Raw genomic sequence first — 18,923 nt, 5'->3', positions numbered from 1 at the left:
CTCAACTCCACTCCCCTCCTCTGCCCAACTGCTTGTGCCCCTAGGGGGAAAACTTACCTTTCATGCAAAAAACTGGATTCCCATCACCAAAGACCAATGGGTCCTCAACATTGTATCCCAGGGGTACAAATTTTACTTCCACTCACTGCCAAACCCAAAAGGGTTCCCAGACCTCCCTCTAAACCAGTGGGCAAAGGCTCAAAACCAAGTCCAATCCCTGCTCTCTATAAGGGCAATTCAACCTGTTCCTGTAGAACAGATAGGTCAAGGGTTCTATTCCAGACTTTTCCTGGTACCCATAAAAGAGGGCACTTGGTGCCCAATCCTGGATCTTTCCATTCTCAACACCTTCCTGGTGGTACCAAAGTTCAAAATGCTCACCCTGCAGCAGCTTCTATCTATGCTAGACAAGGATGCCTGGTTAGTCACCCTAGACTTAAAAGAAGCCTATCTGCACATCCCTATAAGGGAGTCATGCAGAAAATATCTATGCTTCAGGGAAGGATCTATGCATTATCAGTTCTCTGCACTTCCCTCTGACTTATCCACGGCTCCCAGAGTATTCACAAAATGCCTGGCCCCAGCCATTGCTTACTGCAGACAGAGAAATATTCAAATTTACCCATACTTGGACAGTTGCCTGATTCAGGCAGACAGTCTGGAAATGCTGTTGCAGCACCTGACATTTGTAAAAAAAAACTTCTAACCTCCCTGGGGTACACCATCAACAAAAAGAAATCAAAACTAGTCCCCAGTCAAAAGATTGTATTCCTGGGAGCAAGCTTGGACTCAGCATCCCAGATGGCATTCCTCACTCCAGAAAAACAAGGCTTACAGGCTATTTTACTCAAATGACCACCAGAACCCGGTTATCCACAAGGAAAATCCTGCAGGCCCTAGGGTTCATGGCCTCATGTATCCTACTAATTCCATATGCCAGACTGCATATGAGGAAACTTCAAGGTACTTAAAAAGTCTTTCGTGCCAACATTTTCAGGACCTGCAAACTGTCATTCCCATAATACCCTGTCTAAGGACAGAGTTCCTCTGGTGGACAGCAGCATGCAACCACAACAAGGGACTGCCCTTTACCCAATCCCATGCCACCCAGACCCTAACCACAGACACATCAGACTATGCCTTGGGGGGGCACACATGGATAGCAAGTGCATTCAGGGCCACTGGAACCCAAATCAAAAGCATCTGCACATCAACCAGAAAGAGATGCTAGCTGTGCAGCATGCTCTGACAGCTTTCAGATCCCTTCTCTCTCCAGGACACCTGCTAATAAAAACAGACAACACCACAGTTATGTGGTACATCAACAAGCAGGGGGAACCCTCTCTTACCCACTCTGCAGGCTAGCCATGGCCCTGTGGAACACAGCCTTGGGCATGCAGGTCCATCTGCAAGCTCAGTTCCTGTCAGGCAGACAAAACTCACTGGCAGATGATTTAAGCAGAAATCTCCTAGACACACACAAGTGGCAACTAGAGCCCAGAACCTTCTGATTCAGAAATGGGGACCCCAGAGGTGGATCTCTTTGCCTACTCCTACAATCACCAGCTCAGCAGATTCTGACCCCAGAGGTGGATCTCTTTGCCTCCCCTACAATCACCAGCTCAGCAGATTCTGCACCAGGACACCTCACAGCAGGGCCTGGAAAGTGGATGCCCTATCCTTCCAGTGGGTAAATCTCGCAATCTATGCCTTTCCCCCTCTGCCCCTCCTCTCAAGTGTATTGCTCAAGATAAGACAGGACAGACCAAGGACAATTCTGATTTGCCTCAGACTGGCCACGCCAACACTGGTACCCACTCCTGTGAAGCTTGTCACCGATGCCACCCTGGAACCTACACCAGAACCCAACCCTGCTCTCTCAGCAGGGGGGACAGATCTTGCATCTGCAACTGCAAACCCTCAATCTTGCAACCTGGCTTATTCCTTGAATTCTCCCCCAGTAACCAGCCTAAGCAAGCAGGTGCTGGACATCCTCCTTGAAGCCAGAAGACCCAGTACAAGGAAATCCTATGCTGATAAGTGGAAAAGGTACTGCTCCTGGATTCAATATAAAGGAGAGGACACATCCCTGCCTCTAATCCTGGATTACTTAGCAGATCTACTCCACAGAGGCCTATCCTTCTCTTCCATTAAGATCCATGTCTCTGCCATTTCAGCTCATTACAACATTGAGCCACCTCTCTTCTCTCACCCTCTTATCAAACAGTTCCTGAGAGGGGCAAACAAGGCCACCAAGGAGAGCACCCACCCCTGTTTGGGACCTTAACTTTGTACTGGAAAAGCTCATGCTACCACCCTTTGAGCCTGCAGCATCAGGAGAGCCAAAATTCCTCTCTTGGAAAACAGCCTTGCTTCTGGCCATCACTTCAGCTAGAAGAGTATCTGAGCTACAAGCACTTATGGCTGTGGAACCCTTCATTATTTTCCTTGTGGACAGGGTTTCTCTCAGGACTAACCCTTCCTTTATGAGTAAAGTGGTGTCCAGTGCGGCTCTCAATCAATCCATCCACTTGCCTACCTTCTTCACTAATCCTCAAAATAATGGGGACAGGATCCCGCACTCCTTGGACATGCACAGACAGCTCAGATTCTACCTTGATAGAACTAAGCCTTTTAGAAAATCTGACCAGTTACTAGTCAGCTTTGCAACAGGGACAGAGGGCAAGGCCATTTCAAAGCAATCAGTTTCCAAATGGATAGCACATTGCATCCATTTCTGCTACAAGCACCATGGGAAACCAACCCCTCAGGGGGTTGGAACACATTCCACTAGGGCAACGTCTACCTCTACAGCATTCCTCAAGGGAATCCCTACCAGGGACATCCTGGAAGCTACTACCTGGAGTTCTGTTCACACCTTCACCAAGCATTACCACCTGCCTATCTTTTCCAAATCCAGGGCAAGTTTTGCAACAGTAGTCCTGCAAGGCATTCTAGCCAGCCCTAACTTTTCGTGACTGCCTCCACCCTTCTTCAGCTTTATGAATCTACCCAAGTGTGATGACTGCAACAGTGAAACACAAAGAACATAGTACAGTTGTGTGCACTTACCATAAATGTAGATGTTCAAGTGTATTCACTGTTGCAGTCTTGGTTTCCCTCCCTCCAATCCCCTGTTTTTTCTCTATCTCTCTCTCTCTAAACTCTCTATGCCTTTTACTACACTCCCCCCTTTTCAGGGGTATTGGTATTGGTATTTACTTTTTACTGGTGGTGTTTTCCCCACCATAACTCAGCTCCCTATTGGGGGGGCTGCTGACATTTGGGGTAAGAAAAACTGATGTAATGGCATTGGCTGCCTGTTTTTATACCCTTGACAACCTGATGGCAGTCCTGGAGTGACAGCAACCGACACACAATTACTAAGTCTCTGGTATTCGGGCCGACTGAGGGCTACCTGTAGGCAGATAACCCAAGTGTAATGACTGCAACAGTGAATACACTCGAACATCTACATTTATACATAACTGTACTTTCTAAATACTACTGTTTTACTTTCCCCTCACTAATTGTTAAACAGCTGCATATAGCAAGGGTGGTGGAATAAATAAAACAACATAATGGGGATGTGTGTGTGTATATATATATATATATATATATATATATATATATATATATATATATATATATATATATATATATATATATATATATGTCTGCACGTGCACTCATACATCCCAACTTCTTTGCTCAAGAATTCTGGGCAAAGTCAAGAATAATGGGTAGACAAAGACCTAAAATTAGGGCCAATTTTCAAATACTATGCTCAATCAAGGGTGCCGGAACCATAGAATGAGGGGGAAGGAGCCCCCCCCCACACACTTTTACAGCTGCAAGACCTGAAAAATTAATGAAGCCCTTGCACGTGCATGGATTGCACGCTAACATGGATTTAAACACAAGTGTGCAAATGTTACTAGCTGTTCCATTGGTAAGTATCTAATCACATTTGTGCCCAACTTTTAAGGAGAGGTATGCTGCCCAGAGTGCTGAGAAGAAGAGAGTTTTCTGTTGCTCCGATACTTCCTTATTGTAAGAAGAATTTTGCTGATTCATGATATTTTCATGAGGAGAGTTTTCTGCTGCCCCTTGAGTGTGTGCACTGAGGCTAATTTGTGATATTTTCATGAGGAGAGGAAAGGTTTCTGCTGCCCCCTCCCCAAGTGGGTGCTGAGGCTGATTTGTGATATTTTCATAAGGAGAGGAGAATTTTCTGCTGCCCTTCCGAGTGTGTGTGCTGAGGAGAGTTTTCTGCTGCCCCTGAGTATGTGTACTGAGGAGAGTTTTCTGCTACCCCCCCCCCCCCGAGTGTGTGTGCTGAGGAAAGTTTTATGCTGCTCCCTGAGAGAAGAGTTTTCTGGTGTGTGTGTTTGGTATACCTGGTGGTTAGTGTTACTCAGGCACAAACCCTGTACCTTAGGTGCAAGAACCAGAAGTCTGAATTCTCTACCCATACCACCACTTGTGATTCAGGGAGTTGAGTCCATAGCTGTCAACTGTCTAGATTTTCACAGAATATTTGCCTCATACTTTTGGTTTGTTCCTCTTAAAATTTGTGGGTTTCTGGCAAACCAGTGAGAACTGAGTTAACTACATAATGATAGCCCTTTAAGTTTCAGTCTTCCTATCTTTCAGGAAACATGTGGTGACACAAATCAATTTATTTTAGCAACTTTCTAAGAGTATACAAACAATATTTAAAATGTGCCCCTGGTTTTGGACCTTTGCCCCCCCCCCCCCTTATAAATGCTGGCTTTTCCAGATTTCTTGTGCTGTTAAGTTGAAAGATTTAGTTGAGTGTTAAGTGGATTTTACAAGGAGCTGAGAGCTTCAGGAGCAGAGACGTTTAGTACTGCTTATGTTAAGTCTGTTTGCATTGTTAGTAGCACAACAGGTAGTATACTTGCTTTTGATGCTGTGGGTTCTACTCCCACAGTATGCAGATGGAGCACTGATACTGTACTGTGTTGTACTTTAAAGGGGAGTGGATGATGCAGTCATGTGAATGTCCTCCTTTGGAAGAGTTACCTATTAAATATGAAGCTATCAGTTTGGCATCCATTCCCTATTGCAATATTACTAGCGTATTTTTAATGTAACATAGGCAATTTATCCTTCAAGGACAACAGGCACTTTATTTGTAGATGAAGCAATGAAATATAAAGTTGTTTGCTAGCAGCAACCTCTTCATTAGTTACAGATCCCTTTAATGTGGAATTATTTAGATCGCTAACTTCTGCATTGATTTTGCATATTTACTGATATCGGTGGATTGTAATGACAGAAGTTTGAGTGGCCTTTTATGGGTGAAATTTTCTGAAATGGGTAGTTTTGTCATTAATGGTTCATTTTGTTTCATTGCTTACTAGATGGCTGTTCAAAACTACAAATTTAAAACACGTGGTGCTGTATTATACAACAAATATAATTTAATACAATCAGGAAGGTGAATCAAAGAACGCATGGCCCTAAAAATGTGTAAGGAGCCTATGGTTTGAAAACAGGCAAAGGTAAGCTTAATCCTCCACTGGTCAGATGCAAAATGAATGTAGGTTTTCATGCTGTTTCAACAGCAGTGAAGTTTATTTCTCATGCTAAGTCTGTTTTCATTGCGAGACAGTACTGATTGTTTAGCAAATGGCTCAGTGTTTGTGCTGTTTTATTTCAATTTCTGTAATAATTGTAGAAGTCAATAAGAAAACAGTATGCATGCTGACAGGTTTGAACAGTGTTTATGGTAACTGAAGAGAAATAGCCAAGTAATGGAACATTGGAGTGGCTGGGGAGAGGGCTGCTGCTGGAGCAGTAAGGGGTTGCTGTAGGAGGGGCTGCTCAATCTACTACCATGCCTAGGGCTCCATTTAACCATTATCCAACTCTGGTATTTTGCACTGTTTACTATAAATGATCAGAAGTTGGACTGACACAATGAAATGTCAGTTGTAATAAAAAAATAACTTTTGTTCTGTGTTTGACAATACAGGAAAGAAAGCGCTTTTTTTTTTTTTTTTTTTTTTTTTTGCAACTGACACTTCATATTTCATTCCAACTTCTGATAGTTTATGGTTTTCACTGTTATTTAACAATAACAGTCATATTGTTGAACATGTCAGTGCAGTTCTACGGATTGTGGACCTCAACTGAAGTGGCAGCGGCCCACCCAGGTACATTCTGGGCAGTCATTTATGAAGTAACAGCAGCAATAATAACAATAAAGATGATGATAAAATAAGACTTAATGCATGCACGAAACTGGAATACCTTTTATGTTATTGTGTTTTCAGGAGTTAATACAGTTTGTTCCTTGCCTTAACTCATTTTTTTCATTAATGCAAGTTGGCCCCAGTTTTGTTAGAATTTTAGTCATGTCAGAAACAATTTAAAAGAACAAAAAAAATACTGTGTGATTTTTTATTCTGCTTATAAAAAATGTTATTAAAGCTTCTTGCCCATCTTTAAGCCTTCAGTTAGATTATTATTTTGTTAGGTTATTAGTTGCACTTTTTTATTTAATTTAACAAATAAAAAACTACAACAGGTCGAGCTTGAAAGTGGTAAACAGCTTTTGCTCACAGTTCTTATTTAAACTTCAAAACCTCATAGCTCGAGGTATAAAGTCAAAAACGTAATGGGTTGGGATAAAGATCAAAGGTCCAGAATCAGGGACAGATTTTAAATATAGCATTGTTCTTATATGCTTTGTTACTAGAATAATAGGTTTTGTATTACCCTGCATTTTCTGAAGGCTATAAATTCCAGAAGTCTGAAACTCAAGTGTCTATCATTTATGTTTTGCAATCCTTATAAAGTTGCCAGAAAATCACACATATGAGGAACAGACCAAAAATATGACACAAAATCAGGGACAGTCAAACATATGCTCTGATCTCTCAACCTCTTAGGGCAAGAATCTGGAGAAAGTGTGAAAGGCTCAAAATTTTGGGCAAATTTTAAGCTTTACTTAAATGGATGAAGGTAAAACAGTTCACACCACATTACATTGAACTGACTACGCCTTCTGACCCAATCCCCTACTCAGGTGTAATACAAAAGATGAATAATGTAGGAGCAAACCCTTACATCACTAGCTGCCCGTTGTGCCACTAATGGATAGAGGCAGTTCCTAAATGTTGCATCCCTTACATGGGTCCCCTCAAATTATCTATGGTATGATCACAGTTATTCTCACTAGGGCTAATAAACATTTATCAGTGGTGGGATAGGTAAGACCAATCAGGAAATGTTAATTCAAACACCAAAGGGGGAAACTGGCTAAGCTTAGTTTTAAAAAAAATTCACCCTTTTTAGATCACTAAGTGCCCCTCTCACCCTCCGCCTTCCCAGCCTTCAACAGCTTCCGACGCCTCTGTGCTCAATCACCTTAAAAAGTTAACAGAGAAAAAATTTGAATCAGTATGCTTTTTATGAAGAATAAAAAGCATGAAAGTGTAATCTGTGGATTTATTCAGTGACTGCAGTCCTCAGAGATTTATGAGAAAATCAAACATTTTTCAAGGAACAGAGCAAAAAAAATGCAGCAAAATCAGGGACACCTGAGAGGGGTGTGCATGTTTGTGTTGGGGGCAGTTCCAGTGCATGGCACTATATGTATTTTTTCATTCATTTGATCACAATGAGACTTCTGAAGAAAGTGGTTGTAATTACTGAACACATTTCTGTGTATATGTGTATGAGTCTGTCTTACTGTTCGTGTTTACGTACATGTGCATCTGAGTTCCCATATATGTTTGAGAAGCACACACTGTCTCTGCCGCTGAATGCATCTGTGTTTTGTGTATGTAGGTATGTGACTGTGATGTGTGTGTGTGTAGACATTGTTACATACTATATTTTGCATGTAATATACATCCTCCAGCAATGGTTACATATCCTACAGCAAATCTGAAAGAATTTTGCATCACAATATCAAAAAACATATGTACTAAACAAATATTAATAGACAGTTTATTTTCTAATCATAATAATGCACCCTCCAGGGTCAACTCCACAAGGAAATAAGGGATCTTCCAGGGGTGTAGAGGCCAATACCTGTGGTGTTCAGCCTCACAACAATTCTGGACTGTCTATTATTTCCTTGTAATGCCCACCCTGTTGGATATCACATTGCTGTATTTTTCATAGGCAGACCATGTTCCAAACTTCGGGATCATTTTCACTTTGTGAACATAGAAATCATTCTTCACAGGAAAACTGATAAACTGATGTTAAAGCAGCTGTTCCACATCACTTTCCACTAGCAGAAAGAATGGCTCCATATTTCATGCTAATATATACAGGGTGACTTGCATGCAAGCAGGTTACAATAACAACATGTAAATAAACATCTTCATCCCCACAAATACAGGGACAGTTGTCTTATTTTTCCTGAAATAAACATATGTACAAACTATCCTGTTGTTCATTTCATTCTTAAGACATGTAAATAAGAACAAATGTTTTAAAGGGGCGAAAACATTAGGAATTGTAGGACGTCATAAATGTGGTTGCAATAATAAGCAAGTACCCAAAAATTTAATTCCTACTTTTACAATACATCTTTCTAACATGCAATCAATTAATGTCCTAAAATCAAAATAATAGAAGTAAAACTTAAGTTTGCAACCATTAGAACTAAAATTATAAGCAAGCTTCCAGGCAGCATAGCCAGTCACCACTCCAGCCTTTCAATTTAGCCGCAGTACTTTTCTTCTTGGGTAATTTATAACAAGATCTACTTCATTTTAAGAAAGTACACCCTTATATGAAGCTTTTCCCTTGTGAAGTTGTAACATCTCTAAAATATGTAAGCACCATGGCTTTCTACCTTTCTTCACACCCCCCCCCCCCACTATCAGTCATCATTTGTTCACTTGGGTGAGGGTTGACTAGAAGGGACCCTGATTTGGACAACCATCAGAGGTGGTTTTAATTTTTTTTTTGTTTTTGGTCCTATCCCCTGCAAACACTTGGCAAAGAGGGACATACACTGAGCTGACTAAGATTTCCCTTCACTTCTACAAAGGTGTTGCCTCTGAGCAGCTCTGTCCTTCCTCCAAAGCATTCTAGTGGTGATTTCCCCAGTCCCTATCACAGAATTTGCACAAATTCTCTGTGCTCCTGAGTGTATACAATGCTAACCCCCTGAAAGAGGTAAGTGACACAACCACATCAGTACTCCCCCTCCAGTTATAGGGCTGTTAATCAAACTCTTGTCACCTGGATTTTAGTAAGAACATTATCTGTCTGTGCCATGGAACCGGTCCCCACAGGTATGGTTTAATCAGGCTACTGAAAACATCTAGGACCCAATGTACATCAGCACTCAGCTTGTCAAGCAAGAAATGTTTATTAATTCTGTACTGAATTAATTTTTAATAAGACCGAATAAATAATGCTAATGGTAAGCAGACTTCAATAAAACAGAATTAAGCATAGTGGTGAGCATACTTTTAATAGCAACAAAAAATGTAAATCTTACTGTATCTTAAAACATGCCCATGGCACTAAGCATTACTCATGTAATAATGCACATTTAGGGAGCCAAGGCATTCTCCTCATCATAATCTAGCCCTGCCTAGAAAGGACAATGACTGAAAAAATAAAAGGATAGAAATAGTATCAGGTATTGAAAAAAAAAGCCTGAACTTAGAATCTACATTAGCCATTTGTGAGAATTTTCTGTTTAACTGTGGAATCCACCAATATCCAACTAATTGGAACCTAGCTGAAGAGGTAAGAAAGCAGACTTTGGCTCACTTGATAAACTGTTAGAAGTGATGTTATAGAGACAATAAATAAACAAACATATGTTGAAAGAATTTTCTGAACTGCTTCATGTCTAATTTTAATGCAAGTTTATATACATGATTTACTGTCAAAATATGATTGTAGGTTTTCAACGATATGTCTACATGAATGACACTGATTACAGGCAACCACCACTTGATTTCTGGGATAGGTTCTATCCCATACAATGTTAAGTGGCATGGGTGTTAAGCGAACACCCTATACTTTGTATTGTGCTGTGCTTAACGTCCATCTACACAACAGCCGATTGGATTTAAATCCACAAGTGCAGTATGGATGTAAATGCAGAAGGACGTTAAGCAGCACACACCTGTAGGAAGTATTTTCTAAAAATATGACAAATGGAAAAAAAAAAAAAAAAAAAAGGTTCTGAGGCAAATTTATCAGTAACCTACAATCCCAATATGAATTGCTGTAAGGCTTCTTTGTTGTGGTACATCTAGGACCACTATCAAACACTTGACAGTAAGAAATGTCAGAGGAAAATATCCTGTACTGATTCAGTAACAAACTGAAGGAATCTGCAATGAAACGTTCCTGTTTTTGTGTGGCAATTATCTGTTATGTCAAATGACAAACAAGAAACACTCCTGCATAAAAGGCATTATAGTCTTGTAGGATATCAGTGAATGACCATACACTATCTTATACTTCATACACTCTCTGAAATTACTCTTCTCACTCTTGAGAATGAGAAACATTTATTTAATGGTCAGCAAAATCAGGGCAATGACTCCCCTTCACTCACCTAACTGACCTATTTGTTCCCTCATCAGAGCAGAGCCCTCTAGTCCATTTGTTTCCTGATGAAAGTGAGAGGCAAATATTAGTGAGCAGGTGAATCTGCAGATCCTATGGACTATCATATCCCACCCTGTTTAGCAGCATTATGAGCTCTAATACAGCTACCTCAGGAGGTGCATGTGTGCTCTGAGCATAAACAACATCCTGACCAAGTCACACACAACTTGCAGTATGAGCAGTCTAGACTGTTCATGCTGCAGTGATACACCTACATTCCTGCATGTATCACTAGTGGAGCAAGCTAAGGTGCATCAGTCCACCACAGATAGCCAAGCCAAAAGTGGCTGCTCAGTCCCAATCCTCCCCACTTAACCTTTCCAGGACCCATGCTGCTATTTGAATATGGTCTGTCTGGGGTGCAAGTCAAGGCTTTATCACTCTTTACCACAGAACAGGTTAGAATGAGGAGCACTCTCAAGTAAAACCTCTTCTCATTTCCCTTAAAACACATTTTTCACGTACACCCTGGCCTGAGAAAACCCAGGAAGGGGCAATCAACTATTCCAAAATGACTTTATCTGAAAGGGAGATGAGATAAGGATACAGAGCCAACATGATGATATGATCAAAGCATATGTCCAGGACCTATATACCTTGGCCAATAGCCCTTCTGCCTCATGTAGACTTGGAGGTCCTCACAACAGACAGGCAGAACAGCCAGGACTACTAAGATATTATAGGCAGACACCTTTTAAAAAAAATCCAAAAGAAGGAAGTAAACCTAGCACTTAGTAAGCTTCACCTGGCATGTAGGAGTCTTTTTTCCCCACTGTGGAAAAAAAAAAAAAACTAGCGCAGACAGGAACTTTCCTATTTTATGGAAATCTATTATCAAAGAGACTCTCATTTCCCAAAAAGAGCATCATGAATTTTCTTCCAGCCAGGTAGAACAGTAGAGGGTGAGTTTCATTAAAGCAGCCCTAGATATTATAGCCATAGGTTCAAAACTTTACAGGTCATGTGAAATATTTGCCTCTAATATACTTGGAAGTCAAATATGGGACTAAACCAATACTGATGAAATATTTGACTTATAAAAAAAAAAGAAGAAGAGATACTGTGAAAATTATTGCAATGGCTGTGATACGTTTATTTGCAAATTTTGATTACGTCAAGGTGACACAAATGTTGAATGTGATCGGCAGAAGTGACAAAAGTCTGCAAATGAAAATTAAAATTTAAGTTTTCATAATCTGCTACACTGTAGGTATTCCAGATGGTAAAATATCGACTGTTGACAATGTGGTTGAAGCAACTGGGAAAAATAAAAAGAATTATCCTTGATATTTGACCAAGTAGAACAAAAGACAGAGATGTTGCTAAACTGAGAGATGCTGATGTTAGTGGAGAAACAGGATGAACTGGATGAAAGAGCTGACTCAACATGGAAGAAACATCTATTTATACATGTAATCCCCAATACAACATGGTTGTATAGACTGAACATTTCTATAAGATAAAATGAACTGGGCTATAATAGTGGTATATTCCTTAAATGTAATATAACGAGGGTCTATGTTTAGAGATCAAATAGAATGTTTATCAAATGTCCATTCTTCGTAAATACAGCATCAAAAGTTCCTTCCCTCGAAAGGCCAAATGATCGTAAATAAGGTCATTGAATGATCATAGTTGGCCAATGTGATGTCCTCACTCTGCACCAGTAATCAAGGAGCCTGAATCCTCATCACTGACACTGTAGAGGGATGTTCACTTGGAATACAAATGGATACACTCAGTGTTTCCAGATGCAGACCTCTCTGCATCAAGCACAATTTCTCTTAAGAGCACACAGGGCACATACTCAGCCTGAGGTCTGGGCTTCTCTATCTGTCTCCCTCCTGGTCTACAGTCAGACTCCCCACTGGCACAGCTATAGGGTTAGATCCTCAGCTGAGTGTCTAAGCCAAGTCCTGCAGCACCTTCTCTGTGAAACCAGTGCTCTGTGTCCATGCTCCAAATAACTGAAACACACACTCTCAGATTTCATTTTCACACACACACACATACACACACACACCTGGGAAACACTGGCACAGATTTATTAATAGCTATGCCTCCTTCTGTCCAGATTATAAGGTGATTTCACTACCACCAACCAGTTACTATAAGACTCTTAAAAGGGTATTCAGTTATACTGAGTGAAGGTAATACCAATACAAATGGTAATGTTATCCAAACAGCAAGGCTTTCAGGAATGCCCAGAGTTATCACCAAATAAATATGTGCAAATACTCCCAAGACTTAAATATTTTTCTGAAAGGACCAGCCACAATGAAAAGTTTAAATAAATGTAATAATAAATAATAAAACAACATAAAAAAGCTAAATATCCATTTACAGTAAACACCAGAGTTTCAGTCACAGGAAATATTGAAAATACAGCTGGAAAGTGTCACACAGTTGCAGAAAAACAATACTTAACTATTCTCACTATATTTTCCTGACTGATCTAGAGAATTACTGGTCCTACTTACTGACTAGAGCAAGGCAAGACGAATGTGAGTGAGTGGTGCTTGTCAGATCCAAGACAGAATACTGAGAGCAATCTCCTACTGATATCTAAATATTGTTTTTGGTTTACAGAATGACATCACACACATCTGATCATCCGACTCTGTTTCCCACATTATCCCACGTCACTAGAAGCTGCCAGGATTTTAGTACCTACATGTCAATAATACACGCACAAGAACATTACTCAGATCGGGTGCAGCTGCTGGAAGGCTGGAAATTATAAAACACTTCCCTTCTCCCTACAGGAGCTACAAACTATTCTGTAGCACAGACATTGTCTCTCTGGCTTCATTCAAAACTGGGGGATAACATCTTTATAGATTAACCCATAAAGTCATTTAATTTCAGATATATCTTAAAGTTTGCTGAACTGAAATTAACCTCTTATCTTCCAGTATCCTCTGTTAAACACATTTAATTCAGTTACAATAATACATGCATATTTCATTTCTTTCCAGCAGGGCACACTGTTGCCACATTTTAAAAGAAGCATCTGTGCAAATCAGTTTGATATACAAATGACATATAATTCTTTACAAAATTCCAGTTAGCTGTGCTGGCTATGTTACACCTCCACTGTCCTATTTCACCTAGCATTGCTGGCAGTACCTCCTATTGTCACAGTCAACATCAAGGGAATGGAACTAGCATGTACTTACTGGTAATGTAGGGATAAGGAAACATGCCCTTTTCCCACTGTAGTGTGATCTCATAGGTGGTACATATAATTAGTGGGGATGTAAGTGGCACGGCCCCCCACATAAGGAGGGCCCAGTGTTCACTAAATCCATCTATTGAAAATAAAAATAAATCAAATGTACTTAGGTGCATTAAATGAGAGGTTTCAAAAAATAGTAGAGTTTTAAGGCAGATCATGCAGAGAAAACAGATTTTCTGGCGTACCAACAAATTAGAAGGAAAAGACTGTATTAATTAAGATATTCTAAAATTCTTACCCTTAGATGATGCCATAACAGTTTTCATATTTCATACGCACTGATCACAGACCCACTCTGTTCATTAATTTATTCTGTGAACTACCCAAAAAGAGTAAATGGAGATACATGGGGTTAACATGGCTAGGCTTGTAAAGGCTCTAAAACCGCTAGCCTAGTAACCTCATATGAACCTATAAACTCGCTTTAACACATTCCTTATAACATATGAAATGAACTAGCTCCCATCAGATCAAAATGAATCAAGTACATCTCTGCCCAATGGCTCACAAGAGAAAATAGGCAACTTATGTTAAACAGAGATAAAGCTTGGAAACATGGTCTACTGACAAAATGCCACAAAATGGCAATATTTTAGACAACATAGAAACCTTTCTAAATAAAAAATCAGATCGGACAAAACTAAATTACTTTTCCAAGACAATCACCAACAGAACCCAAAGCCTTTTTGGTACACAATCACAAGACTATTACACCCAGCTCAACATGTTACTACTTCACCAACTATCACAAACAAATCCGTCCCTGTAGCTACTCAATTCAACACACATTTAATGTATACTGTCCTCTCCATACTTAACAAAACCACCCACCAGCTTATCACAAACAGCACTAATCACCACAAAAATCCTCTCTCCCTCTAACCTATATCTACCTCTTCTATCAAAAGAATCAACTGCTGACAACCTACCACCACAATGTATCAGAATTGCTGCAGCTTACCCTGTATCTATGCTCAAACTAATCAGTTGCAGAAAGCTACATCCCTGCCATCTGGAAAAAATCCAGATCATACCTCCACAAAGAGAAGTAACATTCACTGACCTATGGCTATTCTATCTCTACCTTCCAAAATATTAAAAAATGCATTAATTTCTAACTTCTTTCTCATTTTCACAATAACAGTATCCACTCCAACACAGTTTCTGACCTCACCACAACACAATTGCTTCTCTACTCAGTTTTACTGAAATCATACATTCTATTAGAAGCATCATCAATCTAGTATACTCCCTCTTTTTAGACATGAAAAAAGCATATAACAGTTTCACACCAATGTCTCTAACTATCCTCCCTAGGACTCCCTTACTCATCATTTTGCCGGTTCCATAGCCATCTCACTAGCAGCTTCCACATTGGAAAATGGAAACAAAAACTCTCCCCCTTTCTGTCTGTCTCTGTTGGTATACCTTAAGAATCTATTCTATGCCCTTTACTATTCAATATATTTACTAATAATCATCACAGAGCTAATAAAGAAGAATCCATAGTACAACATGCAGATGATGCTACACAAAGTCTACTGCTACTCCACAGGACATCTCAGGACTCCTTTTCCTCAGTTGAGGCCTAGCTAGATGACTAACTACTTTTAAATGTTGAAAAACAAATTAATGATGTTTTTACCCAAGCCTCTATCAGCACAGAAACAATCCTTCAACATGACATCAGGAAATAATACCTCAACTGAAACATTTACCAACACAAAATTTCTTGCTGTCTTAATTTATAACTTAAAATATGAACAATACATGACTCAAGTCATCAAGAAAACTCACCAAAAGTTAAGCTTCCTCTACAGTAATAAACCCTTTCTCACTGACTACTCTAGGAATTATTTAGCAACATCTTATCTTCTCCCTTTACTTCTCTATACAGCACTCATCCTGACTAACCTTCACTCCACCTTAAAAAAAATAAATTAGAGGTTTGCTACAATAAAATAGCTAAGTTTGTATCCAGCTTGCCAAACTGTTCACACCACGGACTAGCACTGAAGCATCTACACTGGCTTTATCTACCTAATTACCATACTTACCACCCTCAACTGCATAATAATACACAAGTCCATATCCTGCCCATCACTACACATCCTCAAACACTACCTCCCACCTAAGTATCTCTTCTCTCAGAACAAATATCTCCTGACCAGAGGCAAGTCTCTTAACAGTGCAAGTGACTCACTTTACTCAACCTATCTTACTAAGTGCTGAAACTCCATCCCACCCACCCACTCACCATAAAACAAGACAATAAATACCACACATTTCAAACACAACCTAAAACAACACCAAACTTCCTCATGGTTATGCTGATGCTCCCTACCTAACCAAACCCACCTTTATTTCTGTTTCTCTTCCATTGCCAATATTTATCAATTACCCTGACTCTTTCACCATTCTTTTCTCTCTCTTTAATTCCCACTCCTCCTCCTCCAACTAACTTCAATATTCTCCTGCTTATATCCCCTATTTACCCTCCTCATTATCTTATCTACTGTTATTTCAACTTCTCCATTATCAGAATTTTTTCTACTTACATTTTCATTGATTTCTGCTTATACCTTTCCTCCTCTTCTACTTTCTGTTCCTGCTCTACTGACATCCTACCTCATTAATGTCAATATACATATCCTGAACCTATGCACATTATCACTGCTCTTGTAGCTCCAGATATTACATGTTAACAGGTCTTTGACTTATATAAAACAAAATAACTTCTAAAGTATATAAATGTCTTTACTATATGTTGCAATACTACCTGCAAAGTAATGCTTAAAATGTTTAATTTTTATTGTTGTTCATTTAAATATGTATTTTATGTGGAGGTTTTCTCACAGGCCTCTGCTGAAAATGCGACCTGTGCCCAGTTGGACTTTCCTGGTAAACAAAACACAATAAATGCATTTTATGAAAATACAAATAAGCAACTAAATTTGTGCTCCACAGATAGAATTGTTAACTGAAAGGGCACACACTATATGCTCCAATCATACTTGCAGCAGAGGTGATCCTGACAAAAATACAACAGAAAAGGAAAAGTATTAAACATTGTAGACAACAGAGTGTGGGAAATGATTACTCATTTTACACCAGACTGATCAGAAGTTTATTCCAGTAATCAAGGAGTGTTGAGAGGCAGGTGCTAGATTCAAACTGCTGTATCCAGTTGTCTTCAGAGTATTTTTCCTCCCTGGAAGATTAGACATTTTTGATGCAAAATAGACTGAGGAGGAAATAAAGTTTGTCTAACAATGAGTGAGACAGCAAAGAGAAGGGGACGCTGCTTTTCATACTTCTGGGAACAAAACTCAGACAGACATTGCCAGTAAAAAGAAGTTATGTTCTTACCATAACGTTCCATGTGGAGTGTTCATCTCACCTTTGTTCTTACACACGGGTTCGGAACTGATCCTCGGCTCCGAGTCGGCCGCATCACAAAGCTCTGCATCTCAGAGAAGCTCGAGACCAGACTATATCCCACAATCCTACCTGCCATTACTCAGATCTAGTTTGCAAACAAACCAGACCGATAACCCAACACCTCAGGTGCAAGAACTACACACTCTCTCAGGCATCCAGAGACACTCTCTCACCATAGTAAGTAACTAAGGGTAGTAGTATATACCCCATGAGACACAGGACCATATACCCTGGAAGGGGTTAAGACATATCAATCAGAATCTAGTCCTACCCGTTCTTCCAAAACACGTGGGGGGGGGGGGGGAGGGAATGTAAGAACAAAGGTGAGATGAACACTCCACATGGAACATTATGGTAAGGACATAACTTCTTTATGTGAGAGTGTTCAATCTCGCCATTTGTTCTTACACACGGGTAGCGTCCCTAGCTCCATCACCCCGAGTGACTCATGGAAGAACGTTCCTAAGCACAGTGGAACCAAAAGATGTCCTATCTTTGGAGGCTTTGTCAACTCTGTAATGAGTGATGAAAGTATGTGGCTTAGACCACGTGGCTGCTGCACAAATCGTGTCCAAAGGCAAGCGAGCTGCATGAGCCAAGGAAGTGGAAATGAATCTGGTAGAATGGGCCTTAGGTTTGGTAGGTAAGGACTGATTTGACAGAGTATACGAAGGCTATACAATCAGCAAGCCATTTAGATAATGTACGTTTTGTAATTGCCATGCCCTTTTTAATTGTCTGCAAACGCGACAAAGAGCTGATCTGTCTTCCTGTAACTTTTAGTCCTATCCAAATAAAATCTTAACTGCCTGTGAACATCCAACTTGTGCAGCATATACTCCAACCTGTTAGTATGGTTCTTGAAGAAGGTAGGGAGTTCTATGGATTGGTTAATATTTGTGACGGAACATACCTTTGGAAGGAAAGATGGATTTGTACGTAAAGAGACTCTATCTGGATGGAAAATCAAGTAAGGTGGCCTGACCGATAATGCTTGCAGCTCTGAAACTCTTTGAGCTGAAGTAACAGCTACGAGGAAAAGTGTCTTCCACGATAAGAACTTTAGGAGGCAGGAAGAAGCAGGTTCGAAGGGTGGCAACATGAGTTGTGACAGTAACAAATTTAAGCTCCATGGAAATAAAGGCTTCCTGACGGGCGGCCGAAGATGGAAGGTTCCTTTCATAAAAGCCTTACAAAGTCTGTGAGACATAATGGGAGAACCGTCCTCACTAATATGGAAGTTCGATATGGCTGCCAACTGTAATCTTAGTGTGGAAGTAGAGGCTCCTTCATGGAAGAGGATAGATAAAAATTCCAATACTTTATGTAGAGGAGCTATCAGGGGGTCTAAGTGCTGGCTAGACGCCCAGTATACAAAACATTTCCATTTACTCCTGTAGAGTTTTGTAGTGGAAGCTTTATGAGAAGCAACCAGAATGTGTTGAACTGCCGGGGAAAGTAGATCAGACCTGGCTAGGCAGGGAAGCAGAGCAGCCAAGCTGCTAGTTTGAGGGACTGAAGAGACGGGTGAGGAACTCCCAACGAATGGGTCAGTAGATCTGGTACTGGGTCCAGAATCCACGGTTCCTCTGTTTGATGGGCTCGAAGAAAGGGG

Source organism: Protopterus annectens, chromosome 13.part0, assembly GCF_019279795.1.
Source record: "Protopterus annectens isolate FY-2018-M chromosome 13.part0, PAN1.0, whole genome shotgun sequence".
Taxonomy (NCBI): Eukaryota; Metazoa; Chordata; order Ceratodontiformes; family Protopteridae; genus Protopterus; species Protopterus annectens.
The sequence above is the reverse complement of the archived record's forward strand: the minus strand, read 5'-3'. Positions refer to the sequence as shown.